This window comes from Neopelma chrysocephalum, unplaced genomic scaffold (genome assembly GCF_003984885.1).
Source record: "Neopelma chrysocephalum unplaced genomic scaffold, ASM398488v2 Primary Assembly neopelma1_22, whole genome shotgun sequence".
Lineage (NCBI taxonomy): Eukaryota > Metazoa > Chordata > Aves > Passeriformes > Pipridae > Neopelma > Neopelma chrysocephalum.
The window spans coordinates 24,535,048-24,557,189 of record NW_020897689.1 but is presented as its reverse complement, the minus strand read 5'-3'; the positions used below and the strand labels follow the sequence as shown (position 1 = coordinate 24,557,189).

At 43.0% G+C, this 22,142-nt stretch overlaps 1 long non-coding RNA gene across 3 annotated transcripts in view; it reads right to left on the bottom strand.

The window, feature by feature from the left end:
- LOC113963845 overlaps positions 1 to 22,142 on the bottom strand; it is a 34,418-nt gene that overhangs the window by 8,443 nt on the left and 3,833 nt on the right. The window contains exons 2-4 of one of the 3 annotated variants that reach the window (XR_003532980.1): positions 16,176 to 16,367; positions 14,363 to 14,452; positions 13,342 to 13,742 (exon numbers count right to left, since the gene is read on the bottom strand). This is a non-coding gene — a long non-coding RNA (uncharacterized LOC113963845). Of the gene's footprint in view, positions 1 to 847; positions 938 to 13,341; positions 13,743 to 14,362; positions 14,453 to 16,175; positions 16,368 to 22,142 lie in introns of those variants that run through there. The other 2 variants (XR_003532978.1, XR_003532979.1) reach the window with 2 other exon arrangements.

Genomic DNA, 22,142 nt, shown 5'->3' with positions numbered 1-22,142 from the left:
CCAGTAGACAACTGGTCTGCAAACATAATGAAGTTTGACCCTCACTGATTCAGTTCAGTTTGCCCAGAATAAACTTCTTGGTCCCTTTCTTCCCTTCAGTGGTCATCCATAATAATGCTCAGTACATTTGCCTGATGCAGAATCCTGAGGGGCTGGAGATGCTCTGGAGAGGACACTGTCAGCTCCTGGAGAGCAAAGGGCTTCACAGGCAAATTGAGATGTGACAGTAACGTGACCAGACCTGTAAAGATTTGAAACAGAAGAGTGGATGGGAAGAGGCGTTGATGCAAACTCCAGTGCAAAAAGCAGGCTATGCTGAATAAATACCTCTCTTTCCTCGGCCCCTGACTGGGCACCAGAGAGACTTGTGCTTGTGTGATGCACCACAATCAAATGGTTTTCAATTGGATCAGCAACTCTGGCACGTGACCCTGGGAACAGAAACCCAAAGAACTGGTGCTGAGCTCTTTGCTTAAGTTATGCCTCCAAAATCCCACAGCACACTGGGGAAGTGACTTCCATTAAGATGGACAAATAAAGTAGACTGTCACATTTATAAATAGATGTTGATCTGTGAATTCTGTTGGGAAAAAAATCAATATGACCTTAATAGTGACTACAAGCTGCATTCAGATCTACCTAACAACTGTGGGGATTGTGTCTTCAGGATAAAGGTTTAAAATAAAAAAGGAGACTGGTTTGGTTCAGATTGAATCAGCTCCTCCCCAACAAAAACACTACCAAGACCCTGGGCATCAGTGAGGCTTTTGGTTATCAGCTTTGGAGGGGCTGAGGGCTGCACCCACACGGACTTGTTGCTGAGGCTGCACACCCATACATTGCTCACCTGTTGGCCACCTATATGCAAGGCAGGGGCTGTGCATGCCTTCCATGGGGACAGCATCTAGCAGACCTCTTACTTGTGAAATTGTTCATTCTGTAAAAATAAATTTTTTAAAAATTGCTTTTTGATTATGAAGTTTTAAAATACTGGATTATCTTTCTTTTTCTCTTTCTCTTCCCCCCATTATTTTTTTTACTGAGTAGTTTAATAAGTGAACTCTTTCAATGTCCCTCCTTTTGCCTCTCCCTGATGTTTCAACATTTCCTCAGCTTTGGAGGTGCACCAACCAGTTAAAGTAAAAATAGGTGGATCCTGGATATGTTTCACTCACCAGAAAAGAAAAGTCTGGGGAGGAGGGCAGAAAATTTCCAAGTGTTTTACAACTACAGCTCCCAAAATCAGATGAAAAGAAAATCTGGTGAGATCTGAAAACTAGAAATAATGTTGAAAGTCCAGCTCGCCCCTGAAATAGTACTTCTTTTATTTGGCCACTGTGAGCAGCAATGCATAACATGTTTCTCACCACCTCGTGAGCATGCAGTGAAAATTTACGGGAAGCTGCAGCATTTCCAGTCCAACGTAATGGACTCTAATGCTTTTTTTATAGACATCAATAACAGTGTGTCTAGATCCACCCAAAACCCTAAAGTCAAATCAGCTTTGAGATGGAAAAGAGGAATTTCATTTTTCCTCACTTTCACTGCTGGGACAGACAGCCCCCCTCCCTTTGAAGTAATTTAATTTTCACATTATGCTTTATGGGATATCCTTTATTTACCTAATGTTTTCCTGTCAAGTCTTTTCAGACTATGAATCTTGTATATTTTATATACACAAAGGTGACTTTTCCTTCCTTTAATGACCACAGCTTATCAGTGCAGGCAACCGATACTGGACTCATAAATATGTCACTCTTGGGTTTGCGGCAGCCCCTTCTCCTTCATAAGACTATTCCTTGCTGCTTGCTCCTCCCTGTAGTTCACTGCATATCCATGGTCTGTTCGTCCCCTTGATGGTGTTGGATTCATCATTGGCTGGTATAAATAAATCACTGATTTAACCTATAGGTGAAAATCATTGTGAAAGGAGCACACAGAGGAATGTAATACAAGGTCAGTGGAGCTAGCGCCTTCCGACTCCAATTAAATATTTCCTGTAAGTTGGTGCCAATTGTGCATCTTGTAAGAACATTTGAAAGCGGGAGCTTGAACTCTAAGGGACCCTCTCGCCTCGAAACCTGTTTCCTGTTTAACAAGATTTAACAAGTACAACCAAACATGTGCCATCAGCAACAAAAGTCATTGTAAACGGCTCCAGTGTGCAAAGGTGCTGGGTTTCCTCTCGGCCCCAAACGCCTACTGACCCCATTAGGCTGTCACAGAGCAGCTGCAGCAGAGTGGCACAGCGTCCTGATGCCCCAGGACTGGCATAGGCTCAGCTGTTTTGCTAAGGGAGGGGGAAGGAAAGAGGGAAAAGGCAGCCTTTTTCAAGGGGATCTAAGATTGTTGGGTGAAAGCTTCAGGACTTGGTCTTACTCTCCCAGGAGTTTTCTACAGAGGACACAACAATATCCACTCTATTCTGTCTGCCTCTTCAGCTTGAAGCACAGCTTTGCTGCTACAAGATGTCTCAAAGATGTCATTTTAATCAAAGACATCAGTGTGATACCTGGAACAGGCTGTAGCCCAGGCTGAGCTCCCTGTCCAGGCAGAAAAGACACCCAAAGCAGAGATCAGCCAATGCCAGCTGTTGATGGTGCAATCAGATATGGGGAAACTGGTCGTGAGAGCCCCAAAGTTTAGGGGGTCCTCCTGATTGTGAATGCAATGGGGACATTGAAGACATATTCACTGTGGCCAGGAACTGAGAACACAGTCCTGCTTCCTCGAGAGCTGTAAGTGATAGGAGACGTCTATACGTGTGTGTGTCTGAGCATATATATACACAAACACACTCATATGTAAGATAAATATACATGCAAAAAATGTGCATGCTTATATATTTACATACATCTAACTGGTACAAATTTCTCTGCACTATGTATGTACCTCCTACTAGAAGCTTTTGTAGCATGCTCTCTCTACCTCTCTCCCTAATTCAAAAGGTCTGGTACTTGGGATGAATCTTCTTGTTCTCCTGAGTAACAACAATAGCAATGAAGGGACCAACAATCCCATAAATTTGCTGAAAATCACAGAGGCATTCATACAATGAAAGATACATGTCTGACCAAATTTTCCAAGTGCATAGCCCATACCTTGCCTCTTATCTGCAATCAGCTACCCTTTCCACCTCTGCCATCCTTACAGTAGCCAACAACCAGGGCAAGGTCTGAAAGCAAAGGGAGGACATGGACAGAAAAGAGCGGAAGAAACGATGTAAAGTGGAGCCTAATGTGATTGAGACAGCTCTGTCCTTAAAACTGCTCACACACTGATAAAAGTATTTCAGCCATGGATGTTAAAATGAGAATAATTTTCTTTAAGGAGGTCATGAACCTGATATATAAGAGATATTAAAAGTTATTTTCTCATTGTCAGGGAGGACGAAAAGCTTGGGAATTTGATGCAGACTCCTCAGCTATCTAAGTGGGCCATACTTTATTTGAAATCCATCATTATGGGATATAGTTCAAGTTCAGAGAAGACAGCACTCTTCTGAGAGAAGTCCCCTAGGTCTTTTCCTAGACTGCTTGGGTCATGCTCAGACGGGAGCCAACTCTGCCCTCTCTGTCTCTGTGATGCACAGTGTCAAAACAATGGGCCCATGCTTCAAAGGAAGGTCTCCATAAGGTCCTCACCCCCCAAAGTGGAGATGTGCTGGCATCCCTTCACTGTGGCTGAGGAGTGGACAAACCATCAGACCCTCTGGATTGGTCTTTCCTCTGTGAGCTTCACCACCATGGCTTGAGTCACTTCCCACACGTCATGTCCCAAGATCAGCCTCTCTAGTGCTGCCTGGAACCCAGGAGCCCTCTCTAATGTGGGATCAAGCAAGAACAAGGCTCAAGCAAGAGTGTTCAAACAGCTGGCCTGGACTTTATTGGAGCAGGTGCCCAAGGACCTATCGATATCCTGCTCACACCACCAGTTGCGCTAAGATGGCAGATGGATGCTGGGCTGTAGGTGGTTGTTTTCACTGCCTTGAGCCTGTCACCAGCCCAGTGCATGCCCTGTGTGTGTGGGTGACGAGAGATCAGAGAGGCATCTCCCCCACAATGCACATAGGCAGGCTCTGCAGCCATGTTTGCTTTCCAGGTTTTATCGACTCAGACTTTGCCAACCACCGCATCCACCCACACTGCAGCTTGGGCCACCATTGTGCAGCTCTGGGGAGAGCATCTGAGGATGCCCCTGGGACCACCAGGCTCTGTCACCCTGTCTCAGGCTTGCTGACAAGAAGTCCGTTGTTCTATTTGCTCCACAATCCCACTCCTTCCTAAAAGCTGACAAGTGGGGAAGGCTGGTTGGTGCTGCGACCAGTGCAAGCCAACAATTCCATCTGGGATAGAGCTGGAGTTTGGCTGAAACGGATATTGTTCCCAGTAACTCTCATCTAGACGTAGAATCATTTGCTGACACAAAAAGGGAATGTGAGCCTTCTTTGGTGCCTTTATGATGAGGTGTCTAGTTTCATCATCCTAAACTGACTCCAAAATCCCATGTGAGACCAAGATACAGTACGATGATCTCTGACTTCAGCAAGGCCATCCATGCTGGCTTATCACAGCACAGAGGCAGAAGTGCAATGTTCTGGGATCCTGGGGTCTGGCACAACAAGCAAGAGTTTTGGGCACTTCTCCAGGGCAGGAGCCTGCAGGAGGAAGGCAAAACTCCCGCTTGTGAAACCAATGGTTCAGCCATGCAGCTTGGAGGAGATCTCACAAAGTGCCCATGTGAAAAGCAGTGGCACAGGGGAAGACCACACTTCATCACCATCCTTAAAAGGGCTTTGATTTGCAGTAAATTTGCACCGAAGGGCCATAATAAAAGTTCTTCAGGTACCATTAAATCATGCATGACACCACCTGTAAGCTGAAGCTGAGGTGGTTCATTTGGCATTAGATGCTGGACATAGGAAGGAGGCAAAGGAAGTATCTACTAGCCTGAGGAGCCTGATGCCTCACTAGATAATATACAGACAGTATAAAAAAGAAAGGAAAGCTGTAACATATTTCCCTTGTACAGATGGGAAACTGAGGCACGTTGAGATCCTGTTCTCTGAGAGTGTGACTTGGATTTATATGAGGTCTCTGGAGCACAGCTGGGCATTAAAATCAGAAACTGTGCCTTATGTGTACTCAGGAGGAGGAGGGAATGAATTGACTGGCAAACATTTCCAGACAGACGGTGGAGCGGATTAGTACAAAAGAGGATGCAGATCTCGGCCGTTCAGCTGCCAGCAGAAAGGAGGGGGAGTATGGTTAGGCAGCTGGTTGAGAAACAGGTGCAGAGAAGGTTTCCTGATATCTGTGCTGTCATCCTGCTTTGAACCCTCAGCTCCCTAGTAAATCTTCCCTCTTGGAACTCTCTCATCAAAGTTTCATTTCCTCACGTTCCTAAAATAGTTCTTGATAAGCAACTTGTCGTGCTGGTAAAGCCCTTTTGGTTACTTTCCTAGAAATCTATTTTCATGTTTTCTCACTGGGCTTCAGCTGCTTGCATTCCCATTCGGGAAAAAAAATGATAAAAAGAAATCCAGCCAAGGCTTAACACAACAAGAAGGTGAAATGTTTATGTTTAGTAGCACAGCAGGACCTTGTCTGTCAACTGAATTTCCAAGCAATACCATAAAACTATAGTGGTAAAACTTGTACCTAACCATAGAGCCAGGAAGAAGAAAATACGAAAATATATTCTTAGCATGTAAAAGATCTGCGGGAAATACAGACTTTTCACTTTCAGTGGCTTCTTGCAGGGCATTTTATCTTCACACTACAGTCAGAGATGGAATAAAGCAGAGGTGCTCAAGCTGCTTAAGGGGAGCCCTTGTGCAAGGTAAGTGCTCTTTCCATACTCAGTTCAGAGACACCCTGGGCCTGCACTGGCATAAGGCTCCTGGGCAATCCCAGGTGCTGGGGGAAGCAAAATGGCAGAGTACATTGGGACTAACGTGACTAAATGACATTGCAACCCAGTCCACATCCAAATCATCCCCATCTATTGGAAAGTAATGTGGAATAGCTGCTATCCCCAAATAATGAATTGAGCCAGAGCTCCTCCCTCAGCTTTTTGATGCCCACAGCGTTATGTTGTCCCATGGCTCTCGCCTGGAAAAGATTTTGACACATCTATGAAAGTTTGCCTAGGGGAAAGTTGGCCCTCCTGCTTAGCAGGGCAAGAGACTTTTTCAGAGACTCGTAACACTGTGGCAGCCCAAGACTATTACAGGAATGGGGTGCTAGAGGGAATACAAAGTTTGTGGGTGGGGAAGCACTTGATTGATTGTGATCTTTTCAGGTCAACTAACTAGCATTCCTTGGGGCAAGTGTAGAAGTTTCTGTATAAAAAAGCTACAGTAAGAGAATGAGAGGTGATTTTACTGGCATGGCACCAAAAAGGGATAAAAAGTTTGATCTGAAGTGATTGGGGTGCATTACAGTAGAAGAGTGGATCATCTGATGAGAATATCCATTTCTCTTCCTCTGAGTTCAGACAGAAGCTTTGCAACTTCCAAGGACCAGGAAAACAGGTATCAGAACTGTTGATTTTTCTTCTGGATGATATTTAGCTGACTTCAGGTGTCTAACAACAGAAGAAATAACTAGTGCCAATTCTGAGGCTGTTGTCAGAGAATTTGTTTTCCCAAGATGTGCCAGGACTATTTCATAGGATGAGAAAGGCTGAATGGAAATTGTGCTAAAAGTGACCTGCTCATGGCAACCCTACTTCTAATACCTTAGCAGTGTGGGGCAAAACTGGAAGCCTGATGCAGGTAAGGGCTGTCTGGAACCCTCAGAACAACTTTTCCAGCCTGTTCCTTTGGTCCTGGTATCTTTTTCTCCTGGCAACCTCTTGGCACCCCAGATGAGCTATTCTGGTATTGCAACCTGACAAATTTGCCATTTCTTTCAGGGCTCCTCTCCCTTGAAGAAATTGCTCCCTGGAAAGAAATTGCTGTTTCCCCAAAGCATCAATCTTTCCAATGCTGATTCCCTAACCACCCCATTTTTCACAGGTGACAGGCAAGGGATGTGTGTGCACACACATGCAGCAGGTCTGGAGCAACTCAGTGTCTCCAGGAAGCACCGGAGAGACTTTGCCTGGCTGTGTGGGCTTGATGAGGAAGGGGAGGCAGTGCCCAGACCTCTGCTCCTACTTCAGGAAGGTACAGGACTTTTCTGAATGGAGATGTGAAAAGAAGTTCACAAGCTTTAACAATATTCCTAAATAGATAAGTCATCACAGTGTATCTACCCCACTGGCAAACAGCATATTTCTGTTTGATTTTCATGTATTTCTTCCCACTCAAGTCTCACACAAACAAAAAACACTGCCCCCAACTTAGCCCAAAGGTGACCTCTGGGCAATACAGCCTCAGAAGTACCCAAACTGCACACACCCTAAACATAGACAGACATTTTTCTAGAGTCAAGAAGTCTTTTGTGTGGGTTTGCAGCAACTCAGAGGCATTTGGGAGGGAATCAACCAGGAACCAAGACAGTAATTCCACTAGTGTACATCAGATCTTAACAAAATAGCCTTGTACCCTGCTTCACCCTTTGTGCTCAGAAAACCACCTTGTAACCAAAGCCTTGTTTCCCTAGAATCGGAGGGATCCACCGTACCATAGACTGTTCTAGAAAATCACATTCATTTGGCTTGACTACAAAGTATGGATCAAATCACCATCTCATTTGGGTTACTGGTAGCTTCTCATTGTTTCTCACAGTTTCTCATTAGATCTCATGGCAGCACAAGAAAACTCCATTCCAAAATGCACCTAGGAGTTTTATTTATATTATCTTAGAATTTAAACATTTCAATATGGAATATTTAAGCATCGGTACTGTATAATTTTCCAGTTTACTGAAGATGGGTTCCCTAGTGATTGCAAGGGGCTCCTCTCTGGTGCCTGAATACCATTAAGAATGTTTGTTCCCTCTTGTCTTAACCTTAATAATTGCAGCAAATTGATTTTAAATACTGAATCAGGAAAGCCGGCAGAAATTAATTACTTTTTTGTGCATATTGCACATATTAAACATGCAGAATGAAGAAAATTTAGAGTCATCAAAGTACAATTTCCAAACAGACTTGCATCATTAAAAAGACATTTAGCTTCGACGTTCAAGGTTAAGTTTGTTCCCAGAAGATGAGGTAATTTAGTAAAATAATAAAGCTCCCATTAAACAAACCCTGTAATAGAACTGAGCTTTAGCGGCTGCAAAGGAAGGAAACTGTAACTTCTGTCAAAGCACAGAGATGAGATTAGCGTTAATAAAGCATTCCTCACAAAGCAGAGTGATAGTATACGGGGGAAGGCACATCCAAATAACTCTCATTTCCACAGTGTTTCCTCTCAGATATGGGCTTTTTAATTAGCCATCGGAAAGAAAACTGAAAGTGTACTTTCTCCTTCTCGGTTTCTCCCTGACTATTAATCTCTGTGCTGAAAACAGTGCCACCAGTCCATCTTATTGTTATTAGGTAGTGGAGACATAAAAGAACTACATTCATCGTTCTTATCGCAGCCCAGAGGTATTTCCTTTGTGTTATGAGGAGTATTTTGATTAGTTTTGGCTGTGTCTGCAGGGAAGACACAGTTTACATTTTCCACAGCTAAAATAATTTCTAGAAATATAAAAGTTCATTCCAGCACTCGCCAATATTTATTGGTGGGCTTTAATTGCTGGGGGGTTTCATTGCTGTGCCACAGCTGTTCATTTTTTAACTCCTCTTGATTTCATGACTACATTGACAGTGGATTGATTGTTCCTGGAGTGGGCTGCTGATTTTTAATGAATCATTTGTTTGATTCATCAAGGATGAAACTTTTCTCCCCTGTGAATGCACTATCCATTGACAGATGTGGATAATCACACACTTGCAGAGCCACAGAGGTCTTCCCTTGGGAAGGACCTTAGAGGGATAACAAATCCGTTTTTTCCTATGTCTTGCCTTCTCCTAGGGTGTTTAACCTCCTTTTAAGAGCACAGGTGATGGCAATTCTCCAGTTTTCTCTGGTGGATTTTTAACATTGCCTGTACCTTTCTTTTGCCAACAGAGACAAAATATTCCTTTTCTCTTTGCAACAGCCTAATTTGTATATTTGAAGCCCATTACCTGAAGACCCACTTACTTTTTCCTTCGTTTGATGAGTCAGCCTTGAAATACTCAGTTTCATTTCGGACAGTGCAGCAGGTGGGACCTGAGCCCACATGGCAGTTTTAGGTAGTTGCCACTGCCAGATGCTCCCACTCCTGCTTGTGCTCCGTGTTCTCCTGCAGCCAGGATGGTACAAGGGAACCACTCACAGTGTTGTGCTGAGCAGGAGCTGCTCTGCCAACCCCATTTCCTACACACAGCCCAGGGTACCTGCACAGGGAGACAAGCAGTTGTGGCACTTCGGCCTTCCAGTAGGAAAAGCTCCCTGGAAATCAGTCGCAGCAATTCAGGATGACATAGCTCTGTGGTTCCCTATGGCTTTTTACCACATGGAGGGGAAAGGAAAGAGTAGTGTTCTCCTTCTCCTTTGCTGAAAGAAGATGTGATGGCTGGGCTGACAGCCCCCAGGTAAGAGCCATGACAGCACCCAAAGCCCAAAAGAAAGTTTGCAAGAAATGTTGTTGCTCACGTGTCCCTAAAGTCTCATCAGAGAGAGATGGGGGGGGGGGGGAAAAAATAAAGTGCTTCACAGGTGTGCAGGTTTTGCTTGAGGGACCTGGTGGGAAACATAACCCACTTCTTGGTATAACAGGAGAAGCACACTCTCATTTACCCTTTCCTTCTTGAGGCTGCTAATTTCGCACGACTGAATTAGCTGAGGAAACCAGATTTTAAAAAATCAAGTGCTGGCAAAGTTCCTGCTAGCTCAAGGAAACTCAGGACTGCATTCTGCTTTGGTTTATCTTTTGTTTCACTCACAAACTTGAAGGGAGCAGAAGGTTTAGGAGTGCTAACTGGGGATCATCAAAAATCCCTAAGTTTTATGATAACCTATATTATTTTGCATGTGGAAAATGAAGGAAAAAAAAAAGAAAAACAAGCAACAATGCAAATGGCCCCTTGATTCATGGATTCCTGTCACTTTGGACATTTCCTACTCTGACAGACTATGAATACAGCTGCAGATGAAGGATCAGGGTACACTTCACTGTAATATGTTTTCTGGCACTGTTATTAAGCCATCCAAGTGCTTTTACTCTAATAGCATCCAAGTTGCTATTACTCTAAACCATACAGGTCAGGGATTTGCCTCTTGAAGTGACATAGGCTTACATACAGCAGACCCAGGACAGCTTTACTCTCCTACCTGAGCCATTGTAACATCTCACAAGGGGTAGCAGCCAGACACGACCAACAGAGATGAAACTTGCTGCACCTCAGGGCTGTGGAGGCAACTGTCAGCACCCAGGGCTGACACTGGCACCCAGGAACTCAGCCACCGGGTGCCTGAACCACCCACTGCTTCCCTTTGTCACCCTATATCTCCAGTCTCCATTGGATACTCAAGAACAATGCTCCTGATGTAAAGGCACTTAGATACCGTGAGCTAACCCTGTATTTGTGGAAGTTCTGGAGCAGATTCCTTCCACTGTTATAGCATATGCCTCAGAAAAGTCTTTGTCTACTGAGGAAATCTCCCTGTGCCCTGCGATCAAGGGAGCAATAAAAAAGGTATCTAAACAATGTGACAACAGTGCATAGTCGGCAGTGCTTGAAATCAAAACAAAGCCTTCAGGGAGCACAACAAGCTTCCCATTCTGGAAAAATTCCTGATCCCCAGTTTCCCAAAATGCCATGGCAAAACATTATTATCTTGGATCTTCCTATCTCTAGCATGTGTCATTGAAATGGCCTGAATGAAATTGCTATTTGTAGTGTGTAGCTCATGTAAAGCCTCTATCAATGAAACCACTTAATCACTCTTCTTTGGGATATTACACAATTGGCTCTTCTGTAGTAGTTCTTCTTGTCAAGGCTGAGATCTTGTGACTCACTGTCATGAGGGAGGCTTCTCCTTCCTGTCAGCCATAATCATAATCCACTCACTCCCAAGTCTCTGCTTGCTCCTGCAGAGGGGAAGACACCTCCTGACTTTGTTGCTAGCTTCAGGAATGCACCAGAAATGATTGTATTCAAATGAGGATAGAAAGGTAAGGCTTCTATAAGAAACTGCAGGATGGGGGTAATGGTAGACAAAATTCCTTATGCTGTTCATTAATATTGAGTCATTTATTAAATAACTGTTTGGGAAGTATTGCTGCAGCTCAACTGGGAAAGTCTATAGCCAATGTTGTATTTCTAATAGATGCTATAGTAATGCCAGATAGCATTGTCACCCAGAGAGTTGCCTGTTGCATCATTTGTAAATTTAACCCTTACCAGAGGCTACCTCAGGCTTGAGCCATTCTGCCATGAAACGTCATTGAGAAGCCCCATTCATAAGTGTATGATTCTACCCATTCCTCCCCTTCAGTGTAAAGCAGGTATTTTAAGCTCTGTGAATCTAAAAGGTGTGTTTCTAAATGAAGGCTGGTATGAACAATCTCCCTTAAAATCTAGAAAATCAGTTGTTCAATTGATTCCATTATTAAACTTTCTGTCCAACAACACACTGCTAAAATTCAGGTGCTCACTTCAATTCATGCTAAAGGCATTTAGATTTGAAGGTACTTAACATGTTGGATATAATAATAACAACAATTTTTAAAAAAAGCAGACAAGCTGCCTCATACTGCATTTTTGGGGAGGTTTCTGTAAGTGTGTGCTGCTGGCAGCTATCAGGAATGGGATGTGAGGTGAGGGAGGTCTTCAAGGGCTCAGTCTAGCATTTCTCTTCTTGCTGCAGATTTTTCAGGTCTCTCTCCATACTCTACTGTCTTTCTCTTTTTACCTTTTTTCCTTCTAGCTCCAGCGGAGGCCGTCTCCTCCTTGCTATGCACTGAGGCTGTGTACTGCCTCCCACACTCCATCTGAAGCACAGTGTATTGGGTTATAAGCCATCTAGCAAAGGGTGTTCACTTCAGGTGAGCAGTCGAGCTGAAACACAGCTTCTGAAGATTTGCTGCTTTGGTTATACCAAATTTTGTGACAGCTCATGAGGTCTGCTCCATCATGGCTACTTCCTGCTAGCCCAGCAGCTTCAGTAAGACAAAGGGAATGGTAGTTTTACCTGTGAAGCTACCAAAGCAGCTTTCATCTCTTGCTCTGTCAATGTTTGCCAGCTTTGCCAGCTACCAGAGCTTTTTCTGCTGCATACCTATAGAAAAAAAAGTCCAGAATTTTTTTTCATGGGGTTGACCCAATCTGTCAGTCCAAGAACCACTTTTACAAGATGTGCGTGATGCACACCCACCTCAGCGGTGGTGGAACAGAGCCCAGCAAAGCTCTGCAGGGTGCAGATGAAACATTCCCTGGCTCACAGTGAGACAAAAAGGTGATAAACAGCAGCACCTGGGGAACATTCCCCTTCCCACCTACCACCACCACCTTCTCTCTCTTGAAAACACAAACAAGCCAACCCAAATTGCATTTTCGTAGCTGGGAGTGATTGCTAGATTAATGAGCACTGCTATTTATATCTAAATAATCACAGTCCTAAACAACTGCTTGCAGGCATCAGTAGGGAAGGTATGTTTCTGGGCAATGATTTTATGAGGTTTGGGCAGCACTTGCCATCAGAAGGAGGAAAACATGTATGAATCACAAAAAAATGCTTTACCATATTTTGGACAAACTAAGGGAAACTGGAAAAAGAAAGTTATGCTAGCAGTGTATGCAGACTTGGCTTGCTTAACAGAGTATGCTGGCCTTAACACTGTTCAGAGGAAATACTTTTGCTAAGCAGCTTCCTTTAACCATCTTAGTTGCCACAACCCTGCTTGGGACTTCAGCATTATGCTGTACTGCCCAGATACATAGGGTACCCATCATTGTTCCTCCCAGGCCAGAGTGTGTGAAAAGCCCTTGCAAGCCAGCTATGCCCTTGCTGCCTTTGGCTGAGTTTCTGCAAAGAGAATCTCTTGGCTTAGCGTGGAGCTTACAAAGCCACTTAAATCTCTCTGACCCCTTAATGAAGTTTTTAAAAGGGCTTCATAAATCTTCATCACTAAGAACTGCTTAAAGCCCTGCAGGGTTTCTCTAGTGGCACTAACCACTAGAACAAGTAGACAGGCTCAGGTATATTTATTGCATTCATCTTCATTATTCCATGGGTTTTCCTTCCTTATAGTCTTTTACACAAGCTGCAGCCAGGAAAGGGAGCTCAGGAGTTTGAGCTCTGATTCAACACTGACTGTCTGGCAGTTTGTAGCCATCCACTACGACATGTCGGATCAGTCCTCTTCTTGGGAATGTTTTCTGTGCAGGCAGAACTGTATGTTCATCATTTATCCTTCCTTATTTAAATCACCATGTTGTTCCTCATTTGGGAAAGAACCTCATTTTTGCCTTTCCTGTGAAAACATACTGCAGGTCACAACCTGACAGCTCCAAAATGGATTAGTTATCTGCCTGCCCTTCAGGGTTTTTTTTCTTGGAATTTTGGCTGACTTTGGTAAAGGCTTCTTATGAGTAGCATCAGTATTCTCTGAAATAACTTGCAGCTTGATGGATATGTGAGGATTTCTAGGAAAATACATTGTTTTTTAAAATTTTTTTTGCATGCCATATATCGTGCTCTCCAGAGTGTGTAGATTCTGTATATTTCATACAGGTTGTTTGGTGCTTTACCTCTGTGAAGCGAGTACAGAAAAGGCATGAAGGAGGTTAACAGATAAACAGAAAAATACTCCAGTGCAGATAAAGTCCCTGAAATCAGTGAGACCCTTTGAAGAAATAGTTCCAAGGCTAATTCTGTAGACAATGGACTAAAGCTCTATTGAGTTCTTAAAGGATTGGAGGTCTCTGTGGTCCAGCCAAGCTTGGGCTACTCCATTCCATCACAAAATCATGCTTTTGTGAGCTAGATGATTTGCAAGGTTGTCTTTTAATTTGGCATTTTGTTTATGACATGAGGATACAGTAGAGTGCCATGGAAGTGCTCCTTTAGAGACATGGCGATGGTATATTATTTTAAATTTATTTGCATTACAAGAAGGTCTGCGAAACTCAGGGAGGACTGGAACAGTGCACATGGAGCAGAAGAGAAGCCATATGCTTGTGCAGGCAAACAAGATCTTCTTATTGAAAAGTTTGACACTGAAGTCTTAAATCTGCCAGAAGTGCCAGTCATCATGATTAACAAAATCATCCAGTTTCCTAGTCTAGGTCAAGACTGGCAGGAAAAATAAAGGCTTATGAACGTGGTGGAGGCTCAAAAGCCAGACTGTGATGTGTATGTAAGGTAGGTTACCTGAGGCATTAAAGGCGACCTCCAAACTCACTTGAATTGGTGTTTCTTCCATTGACTTCAGTGGGTTCTAGATGATGTCATGCTGTGATGCTGTCACATGTGAACCAGTCAGATAATTGGTTTTATTATAGGAAACTGTAGGATGAGTTATGTGATGCACCATACTATCTGCTCTACAATACATTGGTTAATAACCAATGTGCTAGGGACACACTTTTACCCTAATGGGTGTAAGATTAGATATTATCTGACTTCCCGTATGCTTAAAGGCTATGCAAGTTCACCAAAGTGCTTACACAGGTGTTAATAAAAATTCAAATTGGGCTGTAGCTTTCAAGTCCTCAAAAGACAAAAAGCACAGGCAGGGGACTGAAGAAGTCAAAGGGCCGCCATAGCCTGAGGTCAATAAAACGTCAGGAAGCTGGAGAGATAAGAAAGAAGATTTCAGCAAGTGACTCATGGCCTGTGCTTTAAGAAAAGATGGAAGAATCCTAAATCCTGGCCAAAATGACATGGCAGAATTTCTTACTCAGTCTTGAGTCACATGCACAGCTTGATCCTTTGCATGTAAGCAAAACATTTAAGGCTGTGAGCCCAGGTGGCTTCTGTCCTGTGTCCAAGACATTGTCACTGATCATACGCCTGCTCCTAACCCTGTCCATTTAAGCCTTCCCCTGACTGAAAGTTAGCCATCTAAATGTCTTTAAGCCTCATTATTCAGCTGAGGCTTCACTTGCACTGTGTTTCCCGGTGATATAGCTCACACGACTGCAAATCTCTAATGTAAATGAACCAGGCTGGAGCAGGAAAGTAACACTGGTACAGCACTTCTGTACGAGGAATTTGGAGCAGAGATGCCTCATGGCTATGAAAACAGACAGGAAAGGCAAAGTTTAAGTTCATACTGTGAACTATCACACCATAGTCCCGTGATATACTGCCTTTGGCAGCTAAGCTGCTGCAACCAGCATCTGCCCCAGATGTTTGTTCCCACCTCCGGCCTGCAGTTTGTCACCTCCTCAGTCATGCCAAAACAACTGCGTGTACAGTAGTGCTTCAATCAGCGCACTGAGGTGATGGAAGTTAAAAATAAACTCTTGTGGGAGGAAAAGAGGGAGAGCTATTTTTAATTGTAATCATTTCAATGGTCTTTCTTCCAGTGTGGGCTCACAAGGAATTTCATTAACACAACTGGGAGAAGGCAGTGGATTGCTGCACTGGCTGGCACTGGAGTGACTCCTCCAGGCAGAAGATTCCCTCCTGGCAGAGGGAGAGGATTTTTTAATCCACGATTGCATCAAGGCCAATGTGCTATAGAATTGTACCTTCCAATACGCAGAATTATGTCTTCCCTGCCTGGTTCAAAACCAGACTCAGGTATCCCAGGCTCTCCATTTGCTATTCTGTCTCCTAGATCGTCTTAGCATTCATTTTAAAAGTTATTGTATGCAAGCCAGCATTACTACTAACAAAAACAAATAAAGAGACACTGAGGTTTTTTCCTGTTTTATAAACAAATACCCCTTATAATCATTCTGAATACTAGCCTCCTCCACAATTTGCTATAGTATGGTTAGATGTCACCCATTAAAGTCTATTCAAATACAAAATGCACAGTAAACTGAGCATAAAAACCATCAGAAGAGATTAAAAAAATGTTTTATTTAATAAAGTTCATTACATGATCAAGAAATGAAATACTTATATGTTCCTTAAACAGCATTAAAAGTTTAAGGAAAAACATCTGAAAAGGGTTCAAAATGTTGCCGTGCAGCTACAATCTGGAAATTCACAGAATAATTCAGCAACTTACTTTTGTTTTGGCCTTGGTCATTTCTGTGCTTTGATAAGCTTCTCTGTGAACAATTAAGTGATATGTGCAAAGCCTTGGTTATCTCTTATGTTCAGGCATCTCAGTGATTTGCTTCTGTTTGAATGGGAAACACATCCACTTGCATCCAAATGCTCCTGCTACGTTTCTCTAGAGGCTCTGCACCATTGAAGCCTGTAAAATATAGACAGCTTTCAAACTGCTGTCCTCTTTTAAAATAAGTACTTTTTTGTGTGTGTTTTTTTCATGTTTTTCTAGGATATTGAGTGAGTTTCAAAGGTCTTCTCAGGAAAAGGGGCAGTAGTTTAACTTCCAGCACACAGGAAAATGAAGTAGTATCCTGAGTCCCACATCAATGCATCCTTCTTTGGGACTCATGATCCATGTGCTGAATCACACCAGTCCCTGGGTGGCTTGGGTGTATGGGCAGGATTCAAATTTACTAGACTCTGAGTACGTTTAGTATATCCTTCAATTCTCTTTTAATAAAGAGAACCAAGGGCATAGTGACTCAGTTTTGTATTTAGATGATATAATTGTCTCATGAACTCTGTACAAATTACCTCTTCTCTGTATTGTTTTTGCAGTGTATTGTTCTGCTTGAATAATATGGCACATATCCAGTGAATATTGCAGTCAATAAAGTACCTTGGTTTATAGTTTGATGGCATGAATAACTGACATCAACAAGAATAATTAAGTCATTGCCCTTTTTAGCACCATCAGTACTCTTCATTTAGAACACTAAATTTATTTTTAATTATTAACACATTTCCTTAAAAGCTTATTTTTGTGGTTTTTTTTATTACCAAGAGGTAACCACAGATGAACTGTTTTGCTCAGCTGTCAACGAATTTGTGATTGTAAGGTTGACATTAGAGTGTAATGATGTAAAGGAAATTGCACTTTACTGCATTCTAATTAAACAGGTAAACTTGTTGTAGGCCTTTCTCCAGCAAAAGTCCCATAGGAGTCTGGTCCTTCATCACTAGATTTTATTTTCTTCTTGAGCTTTGCACAGCAGGCTTCTGTTTTCCAAATAGAGGACTGATAAAATAATTTAATCTGTTAAACAGCGTATTTTTGACATTCAGACTGACAGATATGGGAAGTATCATAGTGCTGAATAACATAAAGGATATGCATTGTTATTCCTCTTAGTAAAGTGTAATTCTAGGCGTGCTGGATTCTGCTTTTATGCAAAGAGTTGGGTTGGTCCAAGGTAGCCTGTGAGCCAACCAGAGCCACTGAAACCCCATGGGTTTGTTGGCCATAGCTTTGTGCCTGCTTTGGGGGTATGGACCCAAGACAGCACTTCTTCCTTGTGCTGAGGAAGAGCACATTTGGGGGCCATGTTTTCACCTGGGCCCTGCTGCCGTCCAGGGATGCAGGGACTGAGTTGTACACCCCATCTTCCGAGAAGCAAGGACAATGGTGGGTCCTTCTCTCCTTGCATTGCACCTGGGCAATGGCACTCTCCCTTGTTATTGCAGCTCTTGATGAATCCAACCTTGTATTTTTTCAGTTCACTTAGCTACAGTCACAGAGCCCTGGATAGAATTGTCCCCATCACTCTCCCCCCTTCCCATCCACTTAGTATTTTTCTCCAGTTCTACCCTCAATCATAACAAAATGTTTAACATATCCTACTTTCACTGTAATAATGCTGGCTATATCCAAAAGGCCCAGATGACATGAAGAATTCACCCAAAAATACTCACATTAGCATTCAGCCAAGCTCTTGTAGGGTTTGTCCTGTTGACTTGGTCCAATCCTGGTTAATTCATAGGGCCTCCTTTTCCAGTTGAGCTTTAATTGTTTGCTTTCCAGTTCTCTCCATGGGCTCAACCTAGTCAGCTCCATGCTCCACAAGTCCAAATGCTGAGCTATGGTTAGCATATTTCAGTACAGAATATTTTTAACCTTCCAGTAGCTACAGGTCACAATCATTAGTTTCTCCTATCTACGCTTATTAAAGGAAACACTTGTGAAAGATATGTCACCTTCTGGACCTCAGAGGTACATGTAGTTCCAAGCAGGCACAAGAAAAACATGTTTTTTTCCATTTCTTGCAAGCAGAAATTATGTTAATTTCTTTGGAAAACTCCTTCTAATGGAAATGTCATTCAACAATTCTGTTGAAGTTATCAAAAGCAAAACCAAATTGATTTGAAAACAGCACACATCACAGAGTTTGTGAGATGAGTAGGAACTGTTCTCATAGGTAGTAAGAACTAAAATAAGAGTATAGCATTAATTCTTGTTTTAGGCTGAATTATACTCCTCTCCAGTTCCATGAGTGAAATATCTTGGAACATATTCATGTTAGACTCTACCTTTTCCAGAAAAAAAAAAAAAAAGTTTTAAACTTTCAACCCAGAGTACAGACAGCAGTTTCAGCCAGTTCAGGGGTTATTGCTTTCCCTGTGTCCTGCTGTCCAAGCAGAAGACAAAAGTTTTGCTGTAGTTTCTGGTGGCTGAGCAGGGACGAGGAGCTGAGGTCTTGGCTTCTGGTTCAGGCATGACAGACCTTTCCTACCCACCCAGGTGTAAGCCTGTTACCAAACTGAAAGAGAGAGGAAAATGCAAACCACTTTGTCTGCCCTCTCAAGATGAACTGTGTTGCTAATTTGATTCCAAGTTGATTTTCTTTAAAGGGTTAAATAATTCAAAAACAGCACAAAAACTTTACTTTGGATAAAATGAAACGTTTTGATTGATATCAGCTTTTTTGGAGCCAAATAGTTTGGCTTAGTAGAGAAGATGAAACACTTTGATTTAAGTAGTGCTACATAAAGCTGTTGTCACTACAGCCCAGCTGGAGATCTGTGGGGAGTGGTACTGCATAGGGTGTCACGTATGGGGTGCTTGGAGGAAAGCCGAAAGTAGCTAGGGAAAAGTTTTCATCTCCCAGCACTCCCAGGCTCTGACAGTCCCACCTCTGTTGGATTTATCTGTGGCACCAAGAGATGCCACTGATGTCAGTGCTCACTGTTGTCCTTTCTGCTGGGGTCATTGGCCCCCAGAAGTAAACACAATGTAAGTTTATAAGGGTGTACTGGCCATAGACCTGGATCTACCATCTTTAGTGTCCATGCAATAGCACGACATCTGCATCATAAAGAGATGCTGTTAAACCTGGCAGAGTCTGACATAAATCACAGAGAGCATCTACATTACCTTTACTATTAAGTTCATTACTGGAACTATGGTAGCTGCTGAGTTAGGGCTGATTGGGTTTCTTTGGGACCAACAGCTTCCGAGCTGTGAGAGCAGAAAACTTGGCATTAGCTGACCAAATGTGCATCTGGAGTTTTTAACAGAATCTGCTTAAAGTCAGTTTAATTAAGTTAAAACCACGACTTGAAGGGCCAAGTGGCAATTCTTGTTGTGAACTTCAGAACGGATCCATTAGCAAGGTTTATTGCTTCAAGTGGAAATTCCACGGAGGTCTGTGGCACTGGCTCTTCATGCTTAAGTCATCGTGGGACAAATTCCAGCTGAATGAGCAGCCTTAGACATTTTTAGTATCTGGAGAAATGAGCAGAGACACAGAAGCAGGGCTTCTTTGTAAGCCCTGTTTCACATGCACTATCAAAAAAAACAGCCTACAGTAACATCACAATGCAAATGCACTGCTGCAAAGCAAATAATATATGTGAATTTATAGTAAAACTGGGTTGTTTCTTTGTTGTTTTTTTTTTTTGCATTATTTCACAGGTGAATATTAAAGTTGTGTGTGGCTAAACTTATGTTTGATGGTCACTGGCAAATGCTAAAAGCATGATCCACATACCATCCATGATGGATGTGGATGTTAGTACAGGCAGGGGATGTTAGCAGCAACCCTCTGAAGTTATACTGTAACACTGTTGCATGGCGTTATCTTCAGAGTTTACTGAAAGTGTGCAGGTCCTTTTTTTTTTCTCCTTGGAAATTGTAGTCGCTCTACAGCCTGCCATCACATTGATTTACTCTGAGGGTTGTTACTTCAGAAAAAGGCTGCTATCTTTATCCACATTAAGAACACAAAAAACCCCAACCCCCTCCCCAAAAAAAACCCTCAAACCCGAGTAACATCAGAATTACACCTATCTACTTTGTTACGGTGTTCCATCTGTAATACTAAAACTATTATGTCCATTAAGAAAGATGAATTAAGAAAGTGTTTGTATGCAAAAAATGTAAAAAATAACAGCATGAAAAAAGCCTTATGTATATCAAACTACACTACTTCTTGCTCATCTAATTAGAATTAAAAGAAAGTCGTTTGACTCCTTAAAATTCAGTCATCTGTGACCTTTTAAAATCAGTCAATAACAGCAGGGGAACAGTACATTGTAACCACCTAGTTTGGGGACAATCGGGCTTTAATTGTTCTTTTTATTGTTCGCAAATACTGGTGTCCTTTAATATTGAATTATAAATTCAACATGAGCAGCAACAACGGCTGCATAAAACCAACCTTTTCCTAAAGTAATCGAAAGGTGCGACTTAATTGCACGCCCTCTTTGGTCCTGGAGGCTTAAGCGAAATGGATAAACACTGCCAGTGATTACATGAACGAAATGGAATTGCGGTATTCCCACGGCGAACGTATATATCTGTACTTTTAACTGCAAATAGAAGGCTATGTCCGCGAAGCCATTAACACCTAGGGTAAGAAAGGCAAAAGGAAAGGCGTCGCATCCCCGGAGGTGAATTAGCAGCATCGCTTATCTTCGGGCCGATGGGGATGGGACCCGCCCGGCCGGGAACTGCCTCCGCGGCTCCCTTCGACACCTCCATCTATCAAACGAAGGGCAGAGCCAGCGTCTGCGTGGATGATAGGCCAAGGGGGGTACACCCATTTTGCCAGTCGGTGGGGCCCCACACGTCTCGTCGGAAACCTCTCCTCATCTCCTCGGTCTCCATCCTACCTCCCGTGGCATGCTTAACGCATGCCTTTCGAAGGCAGGAGTCATCTACTCACTTTTGATAGCAGCGAGGAGCAAGGCTATTAATAGGCTATCTAATTACCCCGATCTACTAACTCTGAAATCTCTGATTCTGTGATGTGGTTGTTTTGATTTGATTTTCCAATCCAGTAGGGCTTCCATCTATAGAACTGGTCAGACTCGCTCTGGAAGATATTATTTTAACGTTTAAAATCAACTTTCATTCCAAGCAGGAACAAAGTCCTCAAATTTTGGCATTTCTCACGAAAGCAACTAGTGAAAACATTATTAGTTCGGATGGAGGGAAGCGATTTGCTTAGCTAAGATTGCGAATGTCGTTGTTTGGAGTTTTATTATTATTATTATTCGGCACTAGGTCTCAGACATTTCGATCACGCAGGTAAATGGCGAGAAAAGCGGTTTCAAAAAAAAAAGGCGAGAGGCTGTCGCGATGCCAAGAGAAACGGAGCGGCCCCGCTGGATCTCAGCATGGACATGCATGAAACAGAACTACTCCCGAAAAATGCTTCCAGGAGGACGCATTCATTTTGTCCTGTGGAAAACATTTCACTGGAAGATTTTTATCTGTTCTGATTGTTTATTTTATTTCCTGGGCAGAGAAGTAAGAAGACAACTAAGGCAGGGGAGTGTTGTACGGCAGGTTTCGATGCATAAAACGATATTTCTTTCACTGAGTGCGGCAGTGGCGACAACCGTCCAGGGAGCAGTTGGTGACGGTGGATTTTGCCTGTGTGGGCTGTGGGGGTTTTTTGGTTGGTTTTTTTTTTTTTTTTTTAAAGTGAGAAAGAATGAAGTCTCTGCAACCTGTGCTGCGGGAATAGGGGCGGAGGTAGGATAGCTAACTGCAGATCGGATTTGATATCGCCTAACATCCGTGATAGAGAACGGGGGAGGATGAAGAGAAGCCCGGCGCTGAAGCGCTGGGGAGGAGAAGCGCGGCTCCGCCGTGCTCCGCGTCCCTCCGCATCCCTCTCTCCCACAACGACTTCTC